Below are 15,570 nucleotides of genomic sequence, written 5' to 3' on the forward strand. Positions count from 1 at the left end.
GAAATCCGTCTGACAACAATGACAAAAATCCCACACAATATTTTGTCAGCAGAAGTCAACAAAAGGTAAACAAAACAGAATGTTGAAAACAGAATGCAGACCAAAATGAACTAACCACAATAAGTAGCCTAACTGTGCCATATAAAAAGACTAAAAAATAAGCCTGTCATCAAATTATTTTTTTAAACATAAATGAGTAAGTGAAGCCAATTAGGATCACCGCTTTACTTGCATGTGAAAGAGGAAGACACATGAAAAGTCTACAAATTTGTCTGATCTCGTGAGAAAGTTGACTGAGCTCATGAGAAAACCCTCTGCAAATGATCCAATCTTTGAAGGCTTTGCCTAGAAATCCACAGACTGACAGCTATGCATAACCCCAAACAAAAGCACAGCGAAATGAATGACCTAACGTTACTGTATAAACAAACTTCAAGTTCCTTCCTAAAGCCAACTGCCCTTCTCTTCTAAACACAAATCTTATATCATGCTCTAAAAACCTCAAGAGGTGAATAAGAGGAGGTGGAGTGCTGTTCTTACTCAGCTGTTTCCCCGTGCAACATCAACATGTCAGATGTTGTGAGAAACACTGACAACAACTTAGAGTAACGGTAATGGATTCAAAACACAGGCCTTTCGCCCACGCGACAGAAATAGAATCGTGTTTTATCACCAAATGACATAACATAGATTTTACATTTTGCTCTATTTTTTAAGAACATGTCAGTTACAACATCTGTAAACCATACGTTTACATGGTCTAATCATTACTGTTATTTTTGACCAGCGTTGACATGTAACGTTAACTTAACGTTAACACTAACTTTATAACTTACATTTTCAGTAGGCCTAGTGTAGTTCCGCTGTTTTCAAACGCTGTAAGTTCGCTTTTCCAACATCAGGGTTCTTCTTATTCCATCGAGTAACACTGCAGAGTGACAAAAAGCGATGTCACTGTATTAAATCGTAGGCCTATTCGGTCTATTTTATCTGACTCGAGCTTTTACAGCAACGCGAAATGACGTAAAGAAACTTCTCTCACTCAAATCTAGCGTTGGCATTTCCGGTTCATGAATCGACTCGTTTGTAAATGTAAATAAATGATTCACTGATTTAAAAAATCGATTCATAGATCAAATAAACAAATTCCACAAAAAATCATGTCCCACCTACAAAGCTATAGCCTAATCGCGAGATTAACCAAAACATTTAAGTGAAATATGATAATAAGATAAAGCTTACATTTTCATTTGTCGTTTTTTTCTTTAATCTTTTTCTTATTTTTCCATGTCATTAAGTGAATTCCAAGTTAGCCTACTGTTGTAAGGCTTCAGTGGAATTCATCAGGCAGATTCAAACAGAACTCCTGAGTCTTATAAACGATTCATTAAGGAATCGGTTCATTTGAATGTTTGTGTATCGGACTTAACCGGTGAGGTCGCCCTTCGTTTAGTTTTTTTTTGAGTGTGAAAAGATGTGCAGGAAAATGCTAAATCCATAGCCTACCAAACTTGCTAATTCAATAATTTATACATGTATATTATCCCATTTGAATATAGCCTAGGCCTACTGTCTGTGTTTGTAAAATTTGTGTTGCTTTTTTATAGGGTATAGCCTAACATATAGTTGACCTACTTATCACGAGTGGCTTGTTTGCAAAAAGGTTTATAGAACACTAAGGGTTGGTATGGAGAAGAATAGTGGAGTCTGAAATATATGATCTACTCAAAAAAAGATTCGATACATAAACTTTTTTCCCCTTCGTGTTCCTCATTGTAATGGTTATATCTTCTCAAACCATGAAAGTGCTCTTCATGTTGCGTTTCAGTGGGCGAAAGCACGTCTTTGAAATTCATCAGTGTACCATGCAGAAGGTTCCTGCAGCAATTCTGCAAACAAATGAATACCACAGCTACCCTCCCACATACACCAGCTCTGTTATACAATCCAAACTACAGAGGTAATCTCAAGAGGAACATGCTGTCAGATGATTTACCTCTTTAAGGCTAAGACATTTGAAATTTATATTTTGATTGAAGTAAACAGAGATAGGCCTTGAAACTGATCAATAAACACTACTACAATATAAATATAGCATACCAAAATACAATATATCAAAATGACTACAAAATAACTATTTATTTACAAAAAGTTTTGCTTACCAGAGTTTGACATTTACCACATGACGTAAACATGCTTTGTGGTGACTATTTACTTGGTCTCTTCATCTTGTTATAGGTGGCTAAAGTACAGTTGGATAAAATTCACCACTGAACATTTCTTAAACTTTTAAATAGCCTACATTAATTACATAAGCAGAAATATCACATGGTATTAATAAATTATTAGAAAGAGGGGCATTTGGGGTTGAGCAGCTTTTAGACTTGGAAGTGGAAGTGTTTTGAGATACTATGTGAGAGTGACTACAAATATCAGAATCTATCCCACTTTACTTTACTTGAACTACCGGGTTGAATCACAATCGTTGAGCTGAAAATGTGATACAAATCTGACTGTAGTTCTGCACTCATATGACACTCTCTTACCTATCAAAACACAGTGAGGATGAAAAAAGAGCATGATGAAAAAATCCCATCCTCACTAAAGACGTTGCCCCCCAACTCCATCTTCTCCAAACAATTTTCTACAAGGGCGCAAAAAAAGACAGTGTACCATCTGTTTTATCCCTATTCAAATGCAGTATCTCAAATGGTAGAGTGATCAGTGTTATGTTAGAGCAAACATAGCAATTAAGCTAATTAAGTTCCCGCAGATTCCCTTTGATTTATGGCAGTCGGAGGAAGACGATTTCAGGAAACACTGATTCTCTCCCTCCGCTGCGATACGATGATGATGGGCCTTTAACAGCAGCGGGAGTAAATGGCTCCTCCGGCGTCTGTCACTAACCCAGGCCAGCATGGGATGAACAGTCATGATGACAGGGCCAGAGTACTGTGTCAACATGCTGACCCCAGCTGTCAATCACCGAATGATGCCCAAGTGCTGCGGTGCAGCGATGTGTGCAACAAAGAGAGACGAGGATAAAAAGAGGAGGATGAGGTGACAAAGGTTGGGAAAGGACACAGAAAATCGAAAAGATTAGTCTCGCTATGACTAGCGGAAAAAGTCTAGTCATCATCTAGACAGAAACCATCCACTTAAACTGAAAGACCCTGTCTGTCTGACTGTCATGTAATCTGACCAACCACTATTTTCTATTTTTGCACCTCTTGTATTCAAATTTTTATTTTTTTTAAAGATTTATAAAAAAAAAAAAATTTAAAGTCAAGGTGATTTACAGTAACTGATATCATAATGAAGAAAAATTTAAATAAAAATAATTTGGGATTGTCTTTTAATGTTATTTTTTGAATGTATGAATATCAATATTTGATATAATATGTGCTTATTAATATTTGGACTGCTTTTGGTCGCCAAATCAAAGTTATGTGCTGCAAAATACACAAAACAGGAAATTATTTCATAGACTCCTGCATAACCTCATGACTGTGTGTCAAGCTTAATAAGTGTCTTAAAATATCAATAATATTAGATAATTTTACATTTTATGATAGGACAAGTTAGTTTCAAAATGTCACATGATGCACCTAAGGAAGACCTAAGGATATTAATGAATTTATAATATTTGTTTTAAATCTTATTTTATATCTTGAATAATATATATATTTTTTAAATCTTCATTACCAGACGAACTGATTAAAATGTCCTTTGTTCAAATGTTGCATAAAGCCAGCCAATCAGAATGGAGCTGGCGATTTCAGCCATTTTTTGTCAGTGAATGGATGTTGGGTGGTCTGTGGGTATGCAGTGAGAATAAAAAGACAAATAATTTATATTGCTAACAGACATTTTACATGATTTAAATGCCTGCGACTCTGAGCTATGCAAGCAATGATGACCGTAACTTTGAGTCAAATTGAATTACTGCTAGAAATAAACTCAATTTTTGTGTTTTCACAGCACAGCCGCTCTGTGCGTACTTTCCCGAGGCTGTCCCCTCTTCTAATAATTTTTCCAATATTGCAGCACATCTTGCTGTTTTTCAGCTGTATATGCAGCTGGGAATGCCTTCACATGCAGATGCCCATCTGCATCTACACAGAGGAAACACAGAGCTCATCTGTAAGTAAAGGAATGTGCTACTATTGCTGTACAATACTGTAAAAGTTCCTATGTTCTTAGAAATGGATGTTGTTTTCTGCTCTGTAGTGAATTTCTTTAGTCTCCAAAGGACAGATCCTGGACAGATAAACGGGTGGGTGGATGACCCAGCAGCTCGACCACAGCTGTGCCCTGTGAGACACCCGCCTGGCCACACACACACACACACACACACACACACACACACACACACACACACACACACACACACACACACACACACACACACATCCACTCACTCAGGAACACACAGATGTGGGTCATTGGACATCTGTTTCCACATTGCTGGCCATATTCATTTTAATAACCACTCCCATAATCACACGGATTATTTGAATATTAGTGAGCACAGCACACTCAAAGTTGAGGCCCAGAGTCTGGCTCTGGTAAAAATATAAAGCAGGGCACCATGTGATCAAAAATTTAGAAGGACAAAGACGAAAGCTACAAAAACGACTTAAGTACTGTATCCCTCCATACAATATTTAAAGAAAAAAAGAATCTATAAAGAATATTATTCTGTCTTTAATATGGACATTTTGTCACTGCTGCAACATATAGCTCATTAGTGGCAATTTTAAAAATAGCTTTAAAAAACACATCAACAAGCCTAAATAATTATATGTCAGCATATACTTTACGTGATGGCAAAAAAAAAAGTTGAATCCAATGGTAAAATAGAAATTAGAAATTTCTTAGCAAATACATAGAAATATACACAGATGAGCAAAAACATATGACCACCTGCCTAATATGCTGTTGGTCCTCTGCTTGCGGCCAAAACAGCGAGGCATGAACTCTATTAAACCCATGAAGTGGTCCTGTGGTATCTGGCACCAAGACATTAGCCACAGATCCTTCAAGTCCAGGTTGTGAGGTAGAGCCGCCGTGGATCGAACTTGTTGGTCCAGCACATCCCACAGATGCTCAATTGGACTGACATTTGGAGGCCAGGGCAACACCTTGAACCATTCCATGTTCCTCAAATCATTCCTGAACAATGTGTGCAGTGTGGCAGGGTGCATTCTCCTGCTGAAAGAGGCACAGAGAACATTGTTGTCACAAAGGGGTGTACCTGGTCTGCAACAATGTTTAGGTAGGTGGCACGTGTCAAATTTACATTCACATGAATGGCCATGCCACAAGTCCACGGCCGTCCACGGGACTCATCAGACCAGGTGACCTTCTTCATTTGCTCCAAGGTCCAGTTCTGACACACTGTAGGCGCTTTCGACGGTGGACAGGGGTCATCATAAGCTCTGATTGGTCTGTGCTGCCCCATATACAGTGCACTGTGTGTTGTGACACATTCCTCCCGTAACCATCATGAAAATGTTGTGTGACTTGTGCCACAGTAGACCTTCTGTTGTTTCGGAACAAACAGGATAGCCTTCATTAACTCGTGCATCAATGAGCCTTGGGCGACCAACACCCTGTCGTTGGTTGGTTTGTCCCTCCTGGGACACTGTTGGTGAATTCTCACCACTGCTGACCAGGAGCAACACACAAGCCTTATTTGTCAAAGTCGCTCAGATCTTTATTCCTGTCCATTTCTCCTGCATCCAACATGTTGATTAAGAGAACGGATTGTTTGCTTACTAATCTATCCATATCTTAATATGTGGCCTTGTTAGAAAGATATTTGCTTCACCTGGCTGTGACTGGTTGTAATATTTAACTCATCAGTATATATGGAATATATTCATATACTAAAGGAGTTATGGGCACTCCACTTTACATTTACGTCTCTCTTAATACAGTGTGCAGAGAACTGGTTATAATTCAATAAATGTTGCCTACAAAATTTGTGGCAAACCCGAGACAGGAAAAAACGACCTCTAATAGTAATCACATTATGAATTTAATTCATCTAGCATGTCTGAATTTGCTTATCTAATGAGATGCAAAAAAAAAACGAGGCTTTTCCTAATAATCTGCCACCAATGCACACATCAATTAAAAGCACCAATTTAAAACATGTAAAATTATGCCTCTTCTGATTATTCTGGGTTCCAGAAGAAAATAATCCTTCCCTTCTCTGTCGTACACACTCCCACACACCCCCTCAGCGCTTTTTATTACCCTCTTTTTTTCTCCTAAGAGATCTATTTGTGGAAGTCATGGCCTGCCGGTGTTTATAGTTCTCAGCGGACCCTTGGTACCGTTACTACTGCTGCTGATGTTCTCTGTCTGCCACTGCAACAGCTGCCGTCACCATGGTGCTGTTTATTACTGAACACCACATGCCCCGATACAGGACCTACTACTAATACTCCAACAACAACCTCTCCTGATTCAGAGCAGGGGTTAGAGAGGAGAGAACACATGACTCGACAAAAGTGTCAAAACAACACATGACAAATGAAATGAAGAAGGTTTGGTCAAATATTATATTCAAATATATTTCACCTTTTTACTAAAGAATAATAACAGAACGCTATTCCAAACTGCTTAAAAATGTTTTCTTTTCAAGAATTTCATTCTTTTAAAGAGGCTTTTATCTTTATTATCGTGAAACACAGTTTAATGGCAATTTGCAACTCTTTGCAATTGGTGGCAAATTTGTATGCATTTGTACATCTGTTTACATTCTACTGATGTTTAGGTTTCAAAGGTAGCCCTTCATGTTTACTTCTTTTTCCTCTAAAATTTCTCAAATTGTAGGAATTCATAAAAAAAACTATCAATTCATTCAAAATCACCAGCACCAAATCAACAATTTTTTTAATAAATTTAAAACATATTCATCATTGGATGTGTGAATTCGATTTAAAAAAAAAAAAATATATATATATATATATATATTAAACACAATAATAGACAGGACAAAAAAATTATTGTCATATCATCGAACCATTGGTGGTCTGCCTAACTTGTCTTATAGTTTTTGAATATCTGATTAGAAATTAATTACAGGTGAAAAGAATCAGATTTCTTGCCACTAAAAATGAACACTATGCAGAAACCATTTGTGCAGAGCATAATACATCTACAGAATACAAATGAAAACAGATTAATGATTGTCAATGCATGAATCAAGCAATCAATTTCCGAAGTCGCTATACACACGGGCAGAAATAAATTAAATAGTAAAACCGCTCACAGTAACATGAACTTCTCCATCTTGCCTACACAAAGTAGCGCACAAGAGGGGATCATGAGCTCCTCCCTGTTAATTTGCATAAATATGAACTTTTCTCAACTTTTTCACATGCCTGGACATGCCCACATTACATTGTCAATGGCCCCTATCTCTCATGTTGCCAAAATTGGTAGTTCTTGTTGAAAATGAGTGTCCTGGTCACTTTGTAAGTCACTGTCAGTGTGAACTCGGTGTGAACTTGTCCACAGCTCAGTCTTGTTTCTCGGTAGAACACACACACACACACACACACACACACACACACACACACACACACACACACACACACACACACACACACACTCAGACTGCAGTTGGCCAGCAGCAGCTTGTGAGCACATGGACTGATCAGCCACAGGCTGGGAAGTTAATGACATTTGTGAGAGCTTTTGACTGAACCTACGTGAGGTGAGCAGTCTGGCAGGGGCCTCAAGGCCACACACACACACACGTGTGCACACACACATAGCTACTGTACAATCCACAGGCACATGTACACACACATACAAGTGTAAATATTTGCTTTGACAAAGTTTCGATTTGATTACTAATGCAATGCATCACAAAATCTGAAATTTAGTCATAATCTGTTATGTTCTGATTAGATTATTGTGATATAATTGTACAGCTGAAGTCAAGAATTGTATTTTGGATAAGAACTAAATTAATAATAGATCAGTTATTATGATATTATATTTATATTCAAATTGTTATTTATATTAATATTATCAATTATGTTTTCTTTATTTAAATCAGTGTGTTTAATTTGTGTGCATTTTTACAACCCTACCAGATACTTATTTTACATGTGCAAATTTTGTTAACACTTTGATCCAAACCAGTACTGCACTCAAGGTTACATACTAGCATCCCAATTCAAAGGCTGCATCCGGAGGCCGAATGCATCACAGCGGTGCGGCGAAGGCTGTCCCAAAAGTTCCTTCAAGAGTTCCTTCAAATGGGCCTGCAAATGCATCCTTCGTTTCCCAGGCCACGAAGGATAGAACGAGTGGATCCACAGCCTAGCAGACTGTGATGACTTTTGAGACAAAATGCCGGATTACACTTTTAAATGTAAGTATTGGGTTTCAACTTACTCAAATATCTAATGATACAAAAAAAAAAAACTTTATAGCAAATGTTGTCTTATATCTTACAAACGTCAACGGCAGCTGCTAGGCGACGAGAGCAATCCTCCGTAGGCTAGACCATCCAATTTTACAATGCTTCGACCTTCGAAGGCATGGATTTTGAAGTATGCAGCCTCTGAATTGGGACACAGCTATTATCAATTCATGCATTCCCTGGGAGTCAAACCCATGACCTTTGCTATATGCTCTACTGTTTAAGTTACAGGAACACAACCTCAAAGTCAATATCTACCATAACAAAGCATTAAGCGTTCATAAATACACATCAGCCACTGTGAACTCAAACACATCACATATACTCCCCAAACTGGGCAGACACACTGTGAACATCGTAAGTGTTAGTAAAAGATAGAGTATGTTTTGCCGAGCAACTGATCGGTGGACTGCTGTGGGTTCGAGACAGCCGGAGGAAGATCGGTTACGCAACATGTGAGATCCTGCTAATCTGCTTTGACCGGCTGCTTCTCCTGAGCATCTCCACTATCCACACACTCACAACACACAGGTGTCCCTAATGGGTTTAAAAGCATTCTTCAAGAAAGCCATATGACTCTGGTCTCATGCACTTGCATGTGATCGGAGAACAAGGGAAAAGAATGAGAGATTTTTCAGTGGAGCAAATTTGGACTTGGAGGTTAGACAGAGCAGCAATAATTATAAACCACTTAATTAAAATAAAAAAATGTGAGACTGATTCATTTAAATCAACACTTTAAGTCAGTACAACAAATATATTTATCTATTATTTACGTGTAGTCTTTGTATTGTGTTTGTGCCTGTATATAAAATACCCCAAAACATGTTCTTGACAGGTTTTGCAAGATTCACGCAAACACAATAATGTGTACTGACTAAGTTAACCTGGGTTAGAGTTCATGACCTGGGTTTTCATGTGGTGTTGTCAAAGCTTGACTGCTTTAATGAGATAAAATAATGCTTTCCTTTTAAGAGGCGCCAGGAAAGGATCTACTGTGCGACAACCGGGTTATCATTTCAGCCTATAAGTGCAACCGCGGTTAAACCCTCGCGCAGCATATCATGCCATGACCAGGTTTCAGCTGCAAAGGGGCGACCTGCTTAATCACATGCTAACTGCATTTCACCTGAAATGCCTTGAGTGGTTTCTACCCAGAGTTCACACATGGATTCTTTCTTGTGCCTCTGTCGGTCTAACTCCACGTGTTTGAGTTTACAAATCATTTCTTTGATCTAGTCCAGTCCATTAGCCTAGACACACAGGGTCAGCTGTACACGGCGGATAAGCTTTATTGTGACCGCATTACTCAGCAGGCTAGCATACGGCAACACCTCTCTCTCTCTCTCTCTCTCTCTCTCTCTCTCTCTCTCTCTCTCTCTCTCTCTCTCTCTCTCTCTCTTTTCTAGATACTAGCTGTGTCTCTTCAGGAGAAACAGGCTGTTCACCTCTTAAATACACGCTATCACATGGGCCAGGCACAGGCCGGATTGATGCTACTGATCTGGGAGTATCTACATGTAAAACACACACACATAAAAACACACACACTGTCAGCAGATAGTCGTCCTGAGAGGAGCCAGGGCAGCTAGTCGCTAAACCGCGTCATTCTCAAGCTGTGCCGGATTTAAGCAGTTAGCAAGAGATCAAACAAGCTACAGCTCATTTGGAAGTCGCCCCGCTTGCTCTCGCAGTTGTTCCTGCCTTGAGACCGAGTTTGTTCGGTGACGCTGGGTTGGCTGTTTTTTCTTTAAGCTTCTGGAACATTAACACGGAAAACAGTAATTAATGCAGTGATAGAAGGCAATATAGAAACAGGTTGGAGAGGAACGACAGATGTAAGAACCGAGAGATAGACAGTATGAGGCTTGTTGCGAGTGCTATTTGTGGCTTAACACATATAATCATGAAAATGTGCAATGCAAGGCCGTAGCAATCATTATTTTCTATATAATAATTTTTAAAAGCTGTTTTTCTTTGTCGCAGGGCGAAGGAAATGCAGCCGGTGCCGTAAAACAACAGCTTTGAAATTAACATTTTTTTTTTTTTATGGAATATTGTATTTATTATAAATAACTTATCCGTTCACATAATCTTTCACCCAAAAATGAATATTTTGTCATTACTTACTCACCCGCAAGTTGTTCCAAAGGGGTAGGGATTCACATGTAATTTTATATTTATTTTGTTTAATATTTAATTTATTGTTTAATATATAACTTTTTTAGCGATTAAAACAGTGAAGTTGATAAAAAAAACGAAATTATTATTTATTTATTTTCTCTGTTAGCTACTTTCTACGGTTATTGTATAAGATGTGCCCTTCGTCTTTTTATGGATTGGCACTCGATTTTCTGCTGAACACAAAACAAGATATTTTGAAGTAGCCTACATGGGTAATCAAACAGTTGATGGGCCCCATTGACTTAAATAGTATTTTTTCCCCATACAATACAAGTCAATGGGGTCCATCAACTGTTTGATTACCCATATTCTAAAAAATATATTATTTTGTGTTCAGCAGAAGAAACAAAATCTTACCAGTTTGGAACAACATGAGGGATAGTAAACAATGACAGAATTTTTCTTTTTTGGTGAAATATCCCTAGGGTACACTAACTTTTTCCACTTTGGCATTTCTGTTTATTTATGCCATCAAAATCCTTATAAACTGTTAATTTTAAGGGTCAGTTATTAAATGATATTGCTTTTTTTTATTAACATTGCTGAAATACAATCTGAATGTCCAAAAAATGTATATTTAATTTTTCACAGCACTGTATGTGGTGAACCCACAAAACTGGTACAAACAGATATGAAATGGAACAAATACATGAATTGAATTCTAACTGGCAGTGATTTCCACAGGCAGCAGTGTCCTTTCTTTGACCCCACTCCACCCCTGTCCTCTCAGAAGAGCAGCCCCTATGAGCGTGCTAATTAACACTCATTAGTTCATCATTGTCTGATCCTCTCCTACAAGCCCACAGATGTAACCAGGAAGCTACTCCACTCCGTCGGAGGTAGACTTCTGTCTAGCAAGCAGCCGTGCGGCTCGGCAAGGAAATGATGACAAACTACAGCCAACCACATGCTGAGAGGTTGGACGACTGTGAGTGATTGAGTGATCAGTGATAATGAAGAGATATACAGGGAACCAATGGGGTGGCGGCGAAACATCCGTCCTTATGGAAGATGCATATATTTTCACACCCATTCCGAACAAGCACTCCGCACACATGGAAAGCAGCAAGCAGAAAAGACATGGCTTTCCGTGCATCCCACCATCTTTTTACCACATGCAGTAATTTCAGTCCAATGATCTGCAGTGGACTCATAAAGAAACATCTGCGTTTAAACACACAGCAACCCGAGAAAGGGAGAGAAAGAGACACAGATGACACCAGCTCAGCAGACACGACAAAAACAGCAGATTAGTGGGCAGAAGTTGACACACTCATCTCCCAGAGGAAGGTCTGGACACCATACGCCGGCTCCAATATTATCACAAACACTCCCGACACAGTCCTACTGTAACACTAACAGTTTATGTGCACCCAGTGAAACATTTTATTGCTCTTTCATATAGTCAGCAGACTTTGATAACTTTTTCAACTTTCGCACTTTCTATCGTCATTTCAAAACATTAAGACGGAAGAAATGAAAACATTTGTTGACGTATTAAGCGTATGCCCACTTTCCTGCAGAATTTAGTCTTCAGGATTTCTAGAAACAAAGACACTTAAAGGCAAGCCTGCAACCTTAGCCGAAAACAGAGTAACGTCTGCTAACGTCTGCTAAGGGAAGGAGACAAGAGGAGTTTTTTTTTTAATGGATGTCAATAGGGGAGAGGTTTCACTAGGCTGAATAAAACTTTATTTTAGCTTATCATATAGTTTTTAGATTTTCTTATGCAGCTATCTGATAATAAAAGCTTTTTAATTCGAAAGAGTGCCATGGTCATCCTAAAGTTTTTATTGATTGACTATTAAAAACCCTAGACCATAAAGCACCTTGACTGGATACTTCTCCTGAAGATTGCCTCTCTTCTATTGGACTTTGATTAAAGCGTATCACTTGAATCGACAGCCCATTGGCTGATCTTCAACATGTTTGCTCTTATTGTTTTGGATTGATCTACTTTTAGAGCCAACTGCACGACAGGTATGATTTAGCTTACGGCACTTCTCATTCATTTCTTTGGCATCTGCAAACTGTGATTGACTGTCAAAGAACTCTGAATGAAATTCAATGACGTCAAGGCTGTAAGGTGATTTGTTACCAAGGCACACATGATCATTGTTAGCCGTTAAACCTTTTCCAATGGTTGAGTCATGGACCCTCATATCTCCCAATAATAAGACCATCTCTGCTAGAAAGATGCAGGCAGGAGATTTTGATCAAGGTTGGAGGTAAACTCTGCAATGAAAGTGGACCACCAAGGCCAGAGTTGAGAACCCCAGGTATAGAGCTGTAAAATAGACATGAAAAGCATAGCTCCGAAAATGTGGTATTGGATGTTGAAATCTGTTAAAATTACTTCTGATTGCAGACAGAAATGTCTTGAAAAATCAGATTTGTAATTGCCAAGTTTACATACAAGGATGTTTTTACAAAAAAAATATTTTGGGCTTCAAAGTGTTCACTGGTTTAGCTGGTTTAATTGCTAGTCATCAAGTGATGACACAATATTTGTAAAAACTTCTTTGAGTCTATATGTCAAAACTTCAAATGTTGCAAAAACTAATTTAGATACACTTTTTGTAAGGAATTTGGGCTTTAAAGCAAGACGAAATGTGTCACATGACAGAATTGCATATGCGTCCACGTTTTATTAAAGTGTTGTTATCTGTAATGTTTAAGGGTGTCCTGAATCTCTTCAGACCTCATACACAGTAAAAAGGCCTAACGAAATCTAAATTCTGAAAAAGCTTTCACAGAATCAGTATTTTTATGGTCCCATGAACTTCAATTGCACATTACAGTTGAAGATGCCAAGCAATTTCAGGGCAGCTTTTCTCACAGGGATTAAAACGGTTCAAAGAACCAAAACCAAAAACGAAGTAACGTATATGAAGGCAACTAGGCTGTGTGTTTTTTCTTAAGATGAAAAAAGTCCCACAGCATTCTTTATTCTTTTGGAAAAGACAGTGGGTTCTCTCATTTCAGAAATAATAATACCAAGCATACATTTATTTTGATTAAAAGTTAATTAAAAAGTGAATGAGATTTAAACAGGAAAATGGTACAACTGTCCTTATTTCTGAATATTTCTTGATTTCATTCTTCTGAAAAGGTAGTATACATACTGCAAAGCTTTTGGAGTTAAAATACTATTGGAATTACAGCATTTCTTTTAATATTTGCAAAATCTCATTGTCACTCCAAAAACATGTTTCTTCAGCAGCTTGACTTTTTACAACTTTCTTTATCTAATATAACCCAAAATGATCTTTGTTTGGGAATGCACAGATGCAAATAATCAGGTAGATATTCTGAATGACTTAGATTGATCAAATTTAGATTGACACATGCGTATGCCTTATTCTGATTTCTAACTGGAATATTGGCTTAGTATTGCTATTGAAATTAGGTTATAATGACACACATAATCAGAATATGACCAAATTCTGAATAATATTGGATTATTCCTGTGCATGTAAACACAGTCACTGTTAAGACCTCTTCTGAAAAGTGCAATACTATAAGGTCTTCTTTATTTTACTACTATAAATGTAAGCTAGTTATCATTGCAGGTTAGGACCCCCCCCCCCCCCCCTCCTCCTCCTCCTCCTCCTACCCATGGCCCTTTGACACCACCTCAACTTACATTGTAGTCTCTAAACACGCAGCGTCCAATGTGGGTCTAGTATTAGGATCTCCAGCCCCTCCACGCTAAGATTAGGGCACATTCTCGGATCCAGCACAGTAAGGACTATAAAGCTCCTGCTCTGTGTACGGATGCTGAGGTCTGCACCCATCTGCTCAGCTTCTGCCCACTAATCTGCTGCGAACCAGAGAGAGAGAGAGAGAGAGAGAGAGACTGCGGATAACATTCGTTCTTGTAAGTCTACCACCAGAGGTTTTTACTTGCACCCGAGTGTCCACAGTGACAAATGTGGTTTAGAGGTGACTGATTAAAAAGGAAAGCTGGGCCGCTTGCCTTGCAAGAGTAGCTGTCATCTACGGAAACTCTCAGACCAGACATATTGAAAATCTACAGGCGTAATCGGTTCATATGCAACAGCAGATGTCTGCAAGGAAAAAACGCAGGGTACATGTTTCAATCAAGCGCACAGCAACAAGCAAAGCTAAACGAGTATGGATTAATATGACAGGGCTAACCCGCGTCCTGATTTATAGGGCATTGTGGTATGTGCATATGTGTACCGCAGAACATTAAGGAGGACGGTGCAGACGCTCTTTTCCCATTTCAGTCGAACACAGATCTTATCTCATCCCAGCGAGGAGCCAGCGAGTGGCATTTTCAAAGGAATTAGACCAGAGCTTCCAGCATGTCTGCCAAACGCTGCACGGAGAGTGAACACTCCACTAGGGAACAGATGGTCATTACGATCATTTATAAGTTATTAGCGCACATGATCCTACCTTGGTCTGCCTAATCCAACAGTGCCTGTTTTTATCTGGTTCCGTTCAGAGTGAGCGCACCTGTCCTAATGATCAGGACGCTCCAACTCATCATCTTGGCATATGAATGATAGAGATGTTCCCACCAGGTGAAGCACTCCTATTGGTTCAGAAGGAGAGGAACTTGTGGTTGATCTCATTGGGAGAAAGCCATTTTTTAGAATTTTTGAAAACGTCAATCGGTGCCACAAATCAAATCAAATCAAATCCAATTATTATTGTTATTATTATAAAAGGTGGAGCAGGACATTAAAATCGCCCACACAATACAGATTTTACATTCACAGAGTATGCCGACTTCAAAAAGTAGCTTATTAGTGGATGTATGGAAATAATATAATCTTTACATATCATAGCTATATGTTATAGATTGAAGACTGAGCTTTAAGAGACAGAAGCTTGAGGTTATATAGCTTTTGTTTTCAGTTCCACATTGAGATTGATTTAACGTTTTTCTTTAATGCTGGTTCACT

Source organism: Phoxinus phoxinus (assembly GCF_949152265.1).
Source record: "Phoxinus phoxinus genome assembly, chromosome: 13".
Lineage (NCBI taxonomy): Eukaryota > Metazoa > Chordata > Actinopteri > Cypriniformes > Leuciscidae > Phoxinus > Phoxinus phoxinus.